The sequence below is a fragment of the Sinocyclocheilus anshuiensis genome, unplaced genomic scaffold (genome assembly GCF_001515605.1).
Source record: "Sinocyclocheilus anshuiensis isolate Anshui unplaced genomic scaffold, SAMN03320099.WGS_v1.1 scaffold2583, whole genome shotgun sequence".
NCBI classification, from domain to species: domain Eukaryota; kingdom Metazoa; phylum Chordata; class Actinopteri; order Cypriniformes; family Cyprinidae; genus Sinocyclocheilus; species Sinocyclocheilus anshuiensis.
In genome coordinates, this window is record NW_015558565.1 from 293,595 (window position 1) to 306,110 (window position 12,516).

At 37.2% G+C, this 12,516-nt stretch overlaps 1 pseudogene; it reads right to left on the minus strand.

Annotated features, from left to right (window-relative positions):
- Window positions 1-9,415, minus strand: part of LOC107679468 (putative protein PHLOEM PROTEIN 2-LIKE A3) — a 16,105-nt pseudogene extending 6,690 nt beyond the window's left edge.
- Between the last annotated feature and the right edge of the window lie 3,101 nt (window positions 9,416-12,516).

A 12,516-nucleotide genomic window follows, 5' to 3' on the forward strand; every position in this document is an offset into this window, starting at 1 on the left:
TTACAAAGTGACCTATCCCAGATTATCAAATTCAGGCAGATTTTTTTTTTTGGCACAAAAAAACACTAATAGGTGTGGCATGTCTCCTCTGGGTATAATATCAACATTCTTTCTTCTAGTGTGGTTAGAAAACATCTTAGGGATTTCAGAAAAGTCTACTGTGTTGATCTAATGTGTTAGATAGATATCGAAATAAATCGCAGAAGTCAAAATTGCAAAAAATGTCCCGGATTATCCGAATTCACCCTACAAATAATAAATGAACATGCATACTGCAATGTAATGTACACTGGTTTTCTTTACATATTTGTAATTTTTGCTAATGTATTATTTATAATTTTAAAGTAGTACTTCTGCACACTGCCTTTACTATAACTAGTATGAGTTTTATTGAATACCATGTGGTCATCCAACCTTGGAACACCTGATGGTGACATGTTCATGGTGTTCAATAAAGCTCATAGTAAGACAAGATTGAACTCTGGCCTCTTTAACAATTAAAATAGTTCAGTTGGTTTAAATTGAGTGCAACAGGGATGTCTGAAATTAGTCCAATTAAACACATCGTAAAAACTTGTATGAACTTCTGTATGTGACGTTGAAAAAAAAATGTAAAAAATGACGTAAAAACTTTCATTTAGAACCCTGTAATGATGTGGCTTGGACATCAATAAAAACATTTAAAAGATGTTTAAAAAGAATTTATGTCACTTGGACGTTAATACTGAACGCTAAAAAGACGTATAAAAAAAAGGGGTCGCAAAAACTTTCATTCTGGCTCCTCGGTGGACGTCTTTTGAACGTACGACAAAGACGTTAAATTGACGTCTTTTGGACGTGTCTTTGCTCAGTGGGAGAGATCAAATTTCAAAATATTACATTACGCAAAATAACATCTCACTTGTCATGTAAACTTACATTTTAAAATATATATGTAATAAGTATGATATTTAATTATACTTGATATCAATCGAAGATGAAAATGTATTAATGCGGATAGTGCGTGAGGTGAGTGACCCGCAGATCCACGTTGGGCACCGAAAGGTGTAAAACACTTTAATTTCTCAGCATTGATGTTTGTAAAGTCAATAATGCTGTAAATTATGGCGGGGATTGTGTGTCGTACTGCAAGCCGGATTATATCGAGTCAGGCGTCATGGTACGTATTTGACTTTAGATATCCATGTGCATGTGTTTATCAGTATATCTCTCACAGAGGTCATTATTATGATGATTATGATGATTAATTACTCTTGTAATTGTCTTAGTATTTTCTTTTATTCTTACTATTTGCTTTTATTGTTGTTGTGACTTATTACTGCCCTGTTTTGTGATGTTCAAAACTCATATCAAAATTATCAGAATATTTTGTCACCATTGCTGAGATTCACATGCTGATTCATCATGTCTATGAGTGACAGAATTGAAACCTCTTTGTGAGCCATATTTCTAAAAGTGCTTTATCAATTTTTATCATATTGTCTCATATCATAGAACTGCAATAATACAGAAATCATAAAACCACTACATATTTTGATAAAATGCAATCAGAGACTCAGACGCATGAAACAATTTTATCATAAGTTCCTTGCCATCACATATGTGCTTTATAAACACAACTGTAACAGCCAAAGAGAAACTTATATTCAAAAAGTCAAGGGTGAAGATGCAACTAAAGCAAACACTATTCACCAAAAAGGTAAGTTGAAAAAAAAATCTAAACCTTAATTTTCAATAAAGAACTACATTGTCACATAGTATCATAGAACTGCAATAATATAAAACTCATAAGAAAACTACAGATTTTGATCAAATGTAACCAAAGACTCAGACGCATGAAATGATTTTACCATAAGTTCCTTGCCATCACATATGTGCTTTATAAACACTACTGTAACAGCCAAAGATAAATTTATATTAAAAAAGTTAAGGGTCAAGAGCCCAACTAAAGCAAATACTATTCACCAAAACGGTAAGTTGAAAAGAAAAGAAAAAACATCTAAACATTAATTCTCAATAAAAAACTTCTGTTTTAGATACTCCAGAAATAAAGTCTAACTGGTTAGTGATGCATGAAGCTGGTGATGTTGTTTGTGGAGTAAGTTGGTGTTGCTGTTTGTGGAGAGGTCCTTTTTTTCCCTGGAATATTTCCTTATGGGGGCCTTGGGGGCAAAAAATAAGTATATCTTCAAGAAATAGACTTTATTTTAATGTTGTTTTAACCCTTTCCCCAACTAAACTAAGAGACTAAGAGAGAGTTAAAGAACCTTTAAAGAACTATACAGGGGCTTACAGGTTTTACGGTAGTGGTGCTACCTTAACCACTCCAAAGAACCGCTGAAGAACCTTTTTTTTTTTTTAGAGTGTAGTTTATAAAATTGGGACAATATATTGTTTTTCTTTTGCTTTCAGAGCAAATAAGAACGCAGAAATAATCCCAACACTGTATAGGCCTACATCACTTAGGCCTACTTCCGCTTAAACAACACAAAAACGTCGGTACACAGAGGCAGATCTTCCGTACACTCAGGAACATTGTAGTTTATAAAGTTCATCACTCGTTGTTTGAGGTTGCAGTATTGGGTTTAAGTTGATGACTTATTGTTCACGGTTCTTTTTGTGTCAAATTTATGCATAAAAACTGAGTAAATTACACAATTTTCTATCAACGCAATATCTACCACAATTCTAATCACAATCATATTTCTAAATAGAATAGACGTATTGTGATTTTACAACATATATCTTGGAATTAAAAGTAGGCTATTTAAGTATTAAGTAGGTTCTTTTGTCGATATATGCCAATCATAAACAAGTAGGTTACAAACAACTCAAATGGTTTAATGAGTAAGTGCTACAACCATTGCTTTAATACATTTATATTGGATTCTGATATATTTAAAAAAACTTTTAGCATTTAGCTAATATAACCTACATATATGGTTGTTAATCAAATCGTACCTGTACTCTGCGCCATTTTACGTTCACCTTGACATTTATAAACCGAAAGTAAAAAGGTGGTTGACGTGACGATTAAACGAGCAGATGCTCACCAGCGCTCCTTAATTTGTGGATAAACGAAATATTACAAATGAGTTCACTTTTATTTACAGGAAATATGAAGAATGTTTAATTTATACAAATACGGCTGTTTATAGGTCTACATAAAAATGGGCAAGGTTTAAAGAGAGATTTTCTACACGCATCTAAAAATGAAACGCATCGTATATGTCGCACTGAAATTTCTTCAAACTTTTAAATACTGCCTCACCTCTGTAAACACTAAGATGTAAACCTTAAGATGAATCGTTTGTGGTTTTCGTCATTTGTAAGTCGCTTTGGATAAAAGCTTTGATAAATAAACAAATATAAAATGTAGCTGTAATGTGTGTGTCTGTGTACACACACACACCCACACGCATTACAGCTACATTTTAAATTACAGAAATCAAGTACATATACAGAAATCTAGTATTCATAAATTTCTGATGAGCAAATGAATGGCATTCAAGTGTTCTTTGAGCTCCAGTAAACACAGCAGAAATGTGCCTGAATGATTGTAGCTTCAACTAAAGTAACATTGTATTTATTTTTTTTATTTTTAACATTTGTCAGCATCTTTAAGGGTCAAAGTAGAAGTAGAGATTAATTCCATAGTAACGTCAGTACATGTATGTAACACAGTTCGTAGTTCGGGAAGAAGGAGGTGGGAAGCGGCGAACGTTCAAACAAAACTTTAATAATAAAATAAACACAAAATAGCACGACAGCCCCTCGCCAAAACACAAAATAAAATCCAGGCCTGGTCCTCTCTCGTCTTTTACGGTCGTAGCTCCTCCTTTTATCCTTCCGGAGCTCCTCCGTGGGACTCGAGACCGGTGAGTGGTGCAGGTGTAACTTACTCCACCGTCCTCGCTCCGTTCCCACAGCTCTCGGCCCCGCCCCTCTCATCAAAATGTAGGACAGAGAAAATACTGTATACACTCTCTGATTAAGATATGATCCTATAAGGAAAACGATGCAACGGTACAAAACCACAGTACAAGAGCAGAGGATCTTCTGTAACATTTTTGACAGTTAATTGATATTTCAAAAGGTTAAGCAAAATGTATTTGTCACAGCAAATCTATATTCTATTATTTCTATAAAATATCAAATAAATAACCAGCACTGTTTATCTGCTTCAACTAAACTGCTGCTAAAATGCCTGAAAGCTGGTAAACAGGAGTTACTTGGTGAAAATTGAGTCATGTTTATTAGCTAGAGTCTAAATGACTTGGTTTGCAGATCACACTTTAAGTAAACAAAGGCATCCATTTTTATTTTATCAGCAGGAGAAGCAGTTGTGATCATGATGTCTGATTTTATGAAATGCTCAAAGCTTTAAATGTGACAGATTTCCGCAGCTCTAATCTGCAGTCAGATTCTTCTTTGGGTTCATCTTTGGTCCAGCAGCTCAGAGAAAATCTTCCTCTGCAGCCTCCAGCCATCAGACTCGTTTACTTTCATAACAGCATGAAATGCCCCTCATTCAGCTCTACTCACTGTGTTAAAATGCTGCATTAAAATGCTGTAAATCTATTTTAATGTTACGGAATGTGGACACAGACTGAAGATGCAAACAGGTTTATTCACAGCTTTGAGCAAAGGCAGGTAACGGCAGGTAAGTGGCAGTTCAGTATTGCTGAGAATGAAGATGAAAGTTATAAACAGACTTTCCTTGTCTTAAAGGCAGAGTAAGTGATTTCTGGTAGCCAATGTTGATATTTGAAATCACCAAAACAAACACGCCCCTACCCCAAAAGGGTCTTGCCCCTATTTTGGTAGCTCCGCCCCACATATACGTACGCAACCCAGGCAACGATTAGTTCTGTGAAACAAAGCAAAACCAATGTTACACCGTGTCTACATCGGACGTGAGCGGCGCGGCGCAACAAATCCCCGACAGAAAACTGCTGCCGGGTTCTATTTATGACGTGCTGACACAAATTTCAAATGATTTTCGACGGTTGTTTGATCGTGTCCAGTGTAGGCAGACTTTAGCTGTTGTAGACACGGTGTTACTCACATGTCCGTCCCATGCACTGAACGCGCTCTCCTCCACATCACGAGTAGACACGCCCCTTATTGCTGATTGGCTACAAGTTTGTTTTGCGATTTGGCCCGAATCAGTTTTCTAAAGTGTTTTTGAAAAATGACTTACTCTGCCTTTAAGGAGATTGTGGATTGTGGAGCAGATGTTGAGTGGGCACACACCTCATCATATAGGGGTAAGCAGGGGTGATTCTAGGATTTTCATTTTTCACAGTGAGGGTATAATAATAATAATAGCATAATAATCATTAAAAAAAAAATATATATATATATATGTATAAATAAAATAAAACATGTTTGATTAATAGGGGTCATATCCTAAACTTATTGCATTATTCCACTGTATTGCATAGATATAACATTTGAGTACTGAATAAGCCAAATCCAAGTCTTCATGATCACACACACAACCTGTTTTACTGTACAAACAAAAACTTTTACTGTTTGCATTTCTAGTACAACCCTCTTTCCTTAGCTCAAGTATGCAAACCTCTTTGCCACATGCACTGGATGGAATATGTATTATATTGAAAGTTATATTTTCAAATGAAAATAGCAACATGATCGTTTAATAAAGTATGCATTCATATGGGCTTCATTTTCGCTGGAGGAAACAGCTGTGGTGTGATGAGGGGTGAACGCAGCGAAAACTTAGGCTACAGTAGATGGGGAACTGATTAATGCTCCCCCATTATATTTTTTTTAACTGGATTTATGACAAAGAACTTCACAGATGCAGATATTATAACAATCTATCGATAAACACACACCTTGTCCTCTGTTCCTCGCTCTGCGCCGCTGCTGTCTGCAGATTGAAAAAGAATGCGCTGAAAGACGGGGAGGAGCCGATCGAAGTCTGCCGCCGTTTTCATATGAATTTTAGCTATAGCCCCCCTAAAAATGGCCTAGCGACACCCATGGGGTATTCAGGTAATCCTGACTACACAACACAGGGAACATGAGAAAGGGAAGATACATTGGAGGAAATCACTGGAGATATTTGTTGGAGCACAGTAAAACGAATTAGCAGTCTGAATAAACAAGACCAAACAATGAGGTGAGACGCTGAGAGGTGTGTGCTTTTATAGTATTTTCTTTTGAATCTCACCTTCATACATTTATTTAAATCTCACCTTAAATTAAAAAAAAGCAAAAAGGAATGGAAATTCAAAATTAATTGTTTTAAATATTTATTTATTTTGACATTGAATAGGCCTACATTTAATTCATATTCCTTTTATTTTCTTTAGGAATTACAAGGGAAAGCTCCCTCTCATAGAAGTCAAGTCAAGTCACCTTTATTTCTATAGCGCTTTATACAATACAGATTGTGTCAAAGCAGCTTTACAGTGTCAAACAGGAAAAACGTTTTGAAAATGCAAGAGGACAATAGAGAACAGTCAGTAAGTCAAGTTTTCCAGTTAAAGTCAGTTCATTGATGATTCAGTGATGTCATCATCAGCTCAGTTCAGCTCTCTTCAGTAGTGTCTGTGCAATCAGTCATGCGTTCCCAACTAAGCAAGCCAAAGGAACCAAAAACTCCATCGGTGACAGAAATGGAGAAAAAAAAAACTTGGGAGAAACCAGGCTCAGTCGGGGGGCCAGTTCTCCTCTGGCCAGATGAAACCAGCAGTGCCACCACAATTGAATGAAGCTTAAAACAAAATCACCCTAATTTCCCATAATCCAGTATTTTATTCAGAATTTTAAAAAGTACAATAACTGTAAATGTATAAATTGATGCATTTTCAACAAGGTGATTTTACTGATCAAGGACTAGTGTGGTATAGCAACAGCTCCACACAGGGCTTCACAAGGAATTCTGGATCAGGTGAACATTTAAATTCAAAGGTAGGCCTATTTGGCAGAAGCATGTATAATCTTTGCCAAAACTGGGTTTTGGGCAAAGACTATAGAATACCCAAGACATGTCACTCGTATAGTTTTGAATGGGGAAAAATGCAACGCTCACTATAGCCGCTCTATCGAAGGAAGCCCCGCCTTCTGAGTAAAAGAGCCAATCGCTAATCAGTAAAGTCAGCGCGTCACTGCAGCTGCCGTTAGAAGTGTCCCGGTTGCTATAGAAACAGTCAGCGTTCTGAGACGTGCTCTTAGGACTGCACTTGCGCACTGGCTGATCTAGCCTGAAAAATAAGCTTTTTATAACGCTATTTGAGCAAAAGTAACAACATTTATGACACAGTTGTTGTCAGATTTCTTTGGGTGATTTCAAATATGAAATTTAATCTTAAGCTTAGTGAACAGTTTTGGAGAATTTGATGTTTCCCCATTCAAAGAGATAGGAGTTGCACTTGCATGCCCAAGCAGCGTTTCAAAGATGGCCGCTGACTGACAAAAGGACTTTGGTTTTGGGTCCCCTAAACCTGTGGGCCATGAGAATTTGTCACACATTACGTCTAACTTTGCTAACAACTGCACCAACAGCTCCACCAACAACTGCATCAACAGCTGCACCAGCAGGGCCACCAATGAGTCCAAAAGCTGCACCAAGAGCCCCACCAATACACATACCGATCAATTCACCAGCAACCATATTTCGACCAAGTGCAAAAGCTGATAGACGCAAATTAGGCTTATACTTGTTTAATAATTGTTGAAATTCAGGGTTTTCACTTTGTCTTTCTACTTCTTCCTTTAACATTCTCTTGGTCTCATCTTGTCTTTGTTCCTCCTCTTGTTTTCTCTCCTCTTCCTCTCTCTGTCTTCTCTTTTCTTCCTCTCGTCTGAATCTCTGAGCATCTTGAAACATCTGATTACTGTAATGTCCTCCTCCGTTCTGCTCTATCATTGTGTCAGTCTTCTCCAGCAGATCATTCACCTGCTCTCTGCTATTCTGAATTTCATTGTTGAAGACGTGAAATCTGCCTTCACACTGATCTAGTTGATCTCTTAATTGACAGTTATTTTCAGTGAGGATCTCTATATTTTGTCCTTTCAGCAGATCTCCATGAGTGAAGAGAATGATAGAGTATTTTAAAGGTGGGGTAAGTGATTTCTGCTAGCCAATGTTGATATTTGAAATCACCAAAACAAACACGCCTCTACCCCAAAAGGGTCTCGCCCCTATTTTGATAGCTCCGCCCCACACATACGTATGCAACCCAGGCAACGATTAGTTCTGTGAAACAATGCAAAACTAATGTTACACCGTGTCTACACCGGACGCGAGTGGCGTGGCGCGACAAAATACTATAGAACTCATTATAATCAGTGATGCTGTCTACACTGGATGCGGCGCGGCACGACACGACAAATCCCCGACAGTAAACTTCTGCTGTGTTCTATTTATGACGTATTGACACAAATTTCAAATGATTTTCAACGGTCGCTTTATCGCTGCGGCGCGGTGCGACAACTGTCGCGTCCGGTGTAGACACGGTGTTACTCATCTATCAAGAAGAAACAAAGCAACCTCGGCGTCCTATCGCAGGCCTTCCGCTCCTTGAGTTCTCTCCAGCGCTGGAAAGCTGATCCGATATTTACACGGGTCCTGCTTCTTGCCTTAAGCCTTCTTTTGTTCCACAGATGTTTTCCTCTTTTGTTTTTTTATCCGCCATCTCTATCTTTCTGTCATCGCTCGGCTCGGCTAATGTCCATCGGTGCACTAAGCACTCTCTCCTCCACATCATGAGTAGACACGCCCTTACTGCTGATTGGCTACAAGTTTGTTTTGCTACTCGGCCCGAATCTGTTTTCTAAAGCGTTTTTGAAAAATTCATACCCCACCTTTAACACCTCCTGACCAAACAACATCTCAATCTGCTGAGGAATCTGCTGCTCCTGCTCAGTGAATCTGTCAATTACTCTGAACACAATAATAAAAGCATGAGGTCCAGGACTGGATAAATAAACACTTTTTGCTATCTCTATCATTAACTCTTCATGTTTCAGTTGTGTGTCAAAGAATCCAAGAGTATCAACTACAGACACTGATCTGCCTGAAACAGTGGTGTGTTTCACTGAACATCCACGGGTTACTGAACTCATTTTCAGCACAGATCTGAACTCTTTCTGTCCAGGATTGTGTTTCCAGCTGCACTTCTCCCAACACCAGTTTTACCCAGAATAACAATCCTTCTGGATGCGAGACTGGAGACAGGAGCGTCTGGTTCATTACGAGTGTTTGGACCGAAATGAATCCATCTGAGTCCCCTTTCATCTGGTGATTTATAAAAAGAGAAAACAGATTTAAATTGTCATTTACAGGACAATCCTTTAGAAAAAAACATTATGATCAGTGCCCTGATGAAATGCAGTGATCAAACTAACAACTTTCCAGTTGACAGTCACAAAAACACATCTGAAAACAAACAAGCAAACATATTTGGTAAAGGACAAAATAGAAAGTTAAAACTCTGATATATCTCTAAGAATCAGGTCATTGCGTGATTAATATCAAAATAGTATTTTGGAATATTATTCACTCTGACTTTCACAAAGATAAAGTAATGGTTGTGCGTAAATATGCAAAACAATTTGTTGGAAATTTCAGCTAGGGTTGGATGTTGGAGATGGTGAAGATCATATTTATGTAGCCTATACTTGCATAAATATTTTAAAATGTGACAATTGAGTCGATAATTCAGTTAGTTTGTAAACATATTAATATTAATAACAATAAAATGAAATACAATCTTATACACTTAGTGAAGCAGTACTGAGATATAATTTACCAACAATATGTTGCACAAATTTTAATCAAAAAGTTTAAAACATTTTATTATGTGGTTATTTTTTTAAAGACTCACCATTTACTCCAAAAGATCTCTGGAAAATTTTTACCAGCAGTAATCGAGCCTGGTCACTATGTCCTTTTATCTTGTTGTTGAACACATGGTATCTCTGGTTATATTTCTGAACCAGTTTCTTCAGTGCTTCAGTCTCGTTGATAAATTCATTTATGGTCATGTTTTCATCCTAGTTCGTCTCCTCTGGTGAAGAGAATCCATGTTTTTTCTAAGTGTTTTTCTTCCAGCAGCTTCTCAATCTTCTCCACAGTTTTTCTCTCTTCTTAAGTACAATTATCAGCTTTGATGACCAGCAGAAACGCGCAGAGACCAGATTCACATTTCTGAATAACCTTTTCAAGTTTCTGCTGAATCTCTTCTGTACTCATCTTTGGGTCACAGAATCCAGGTGTGTCATAAACAGTGACTGGAAACCCATTAACAGTTCCAGATGTCACAGCTACATCTCTAGTGACTGATTTGGAGCTTTTCTTTGATGTGAAAACTTCTCATCCCAGTATTGTGTTTCCTGACACACTTTTCCCAGCTCGTTTTTTCCCCAGTAAAACTAAGTTCAGTTGTGCATTTAATGTGTGTGTGGCCTAAACCAAAAATAATAAAATCTCTGTAAAAACCTGTTATAAGAAACATGCAAAAAACATTTGAAATAGACAGGGGAAAAAAATGTAATTTTTTACCACATTCATGTTCACTGTTTTCCAGCTCTTTTCTCCTTATTGATGCAGTGTTGAACATCTCTCCAGTGCAGCACTGCTGTTGATTCTCATTATACAGACACTCAATCTTGTTCATCAGGTCTCTCATCTCTGATTGGTTGTTCATCATCTTGTTACAGGCCTGATATCTTCCTCCACATTTCTCCAGCAGCTGCTCCAGAACAGGGTTTTTCTTCAGATCATCATTTATAGTGTCACACTCTTCTTCTGTCTCATAGGTGAAGAGAATCATCACAAACTGAAGAACTTTGTCACCAAACACTCTCTGAAGCCATTCAAGACCCATCTTATCATTATTGGTTAACTGGCCATGTTGCACAACAAAGATGAAGGCATGGTTTTCATTTTCATTCACTAGTTGAACAATGAGATGATGCACAGAGACCAGGTAAAGTTCAGTCTCATGAAAGTCAATCATGTTGATCACAGAGACGTGACGTTCTGATATCTTCCTCTGTAAAGGATCAATCCTGGATACTCCATTTGTCTGTTTTTCTCCAAGTAGAATGTTTTCATTTCCATACTGAACTGATGAAGAGTTTCCAAATAACACAATGGTCAGGCTGGGAAACATGTTGTCTAGAACAGATATACAGAAATGTTGTAAAACACATCAATACACTGCGATGTAAGTCTTTTTACAAACAGTATTGTTTATTTATTCATTTATTTTTAACTCAGAGTCACACTGTTGTTCAGTCTCTATAGATGAGTCCATGGTATAATTTAGATTCGGATCTGTCATTATATCACTGGGAACAAAATATTATAAATAATAATAATAATAAAAAAATATTACGATTAAAACAGCTATACGAAATTATATCAATCCCTAAAATCTCAGTTCTGTTACTTTCAGCCCTGTTATTCATATAAAAAGTAACAGGACTGACTAACAGTAACAGGAGTGAGTATAATTGATTTATCAATGTAAATATTAGGCTACATCCATATCAATCTACATAAATTTGAAAATGCATCTTTCTCCCTACATTTTGACTTTCCACCCAAACGGAAACAGTGCTTTTGTCCAGCGAAAACTGAGCTCTCTCACATTTGAAAACACTGTTTTTGCATTATAGTGTGGAAAATTGAAGGGTTTAAAAATAATGAATGTCTGGACCATTTCCTCCAACCATAAAGCAACACAATGCAGTGCAATTCAAAATACAGGCAAAACACCTGTGTAATCAATAAGGAAAATTCCTTCATGTTAACACATTACACTGGGCCCTACTTCACAGATTTTTCTTAGAGTGTTATTACTTAGAGTGGGATATTTTGCTAATAAAATAATCATGCCAGATGAATGAGAACTTCATGTCTGGTCTATCATCTTATTAAGCTTTTATCATATTTTATGCATGCACAGTGATTAAAGCATTTTTTTAGACATTTCAGTGTAGACAAACAAGTTCTGGACAGAGAGAGTTTCGAAACAAAATGCACCCAAATGTTCACGCAAAGAAAGAAGGCGTAACTTTTATTCTGTGAATGATTCGTTGTGAAAGCGAAACTACTTTGTTTGGTCTTCCAAAAGAGGACGATATCTGCTTTGTCATGCCTGGAGCTGATCCACGCTGGTTGCTGAGGAAATACTACATATAATACTAATACAGCCCGCCGCCCCTGCTCACTCAGCCCGCCGCCTCTTCTTGAAAAGGCTGTGGTTGACGCTGTGTTTTGTTGTGAAAGCGAAACAACTTTGTTTGGTCTTCCAAAAGAGGATACGACTAGAAATCAGTGGTTAAGTTGTATTTACAACACTGTTCTAGAACAGTTCAACCCAAATATTCAGATGTGTGCAGCACATTTTATGGAGGACTGTTTCCTGATCCTGGGAGAGTAGACTACAATGACGGCTGCTCTGACTCACAGACTGTAAGTACGTTTTCATTTAAAGGATTTGCCACTGATGATTCAAACGCGAGTTTTGG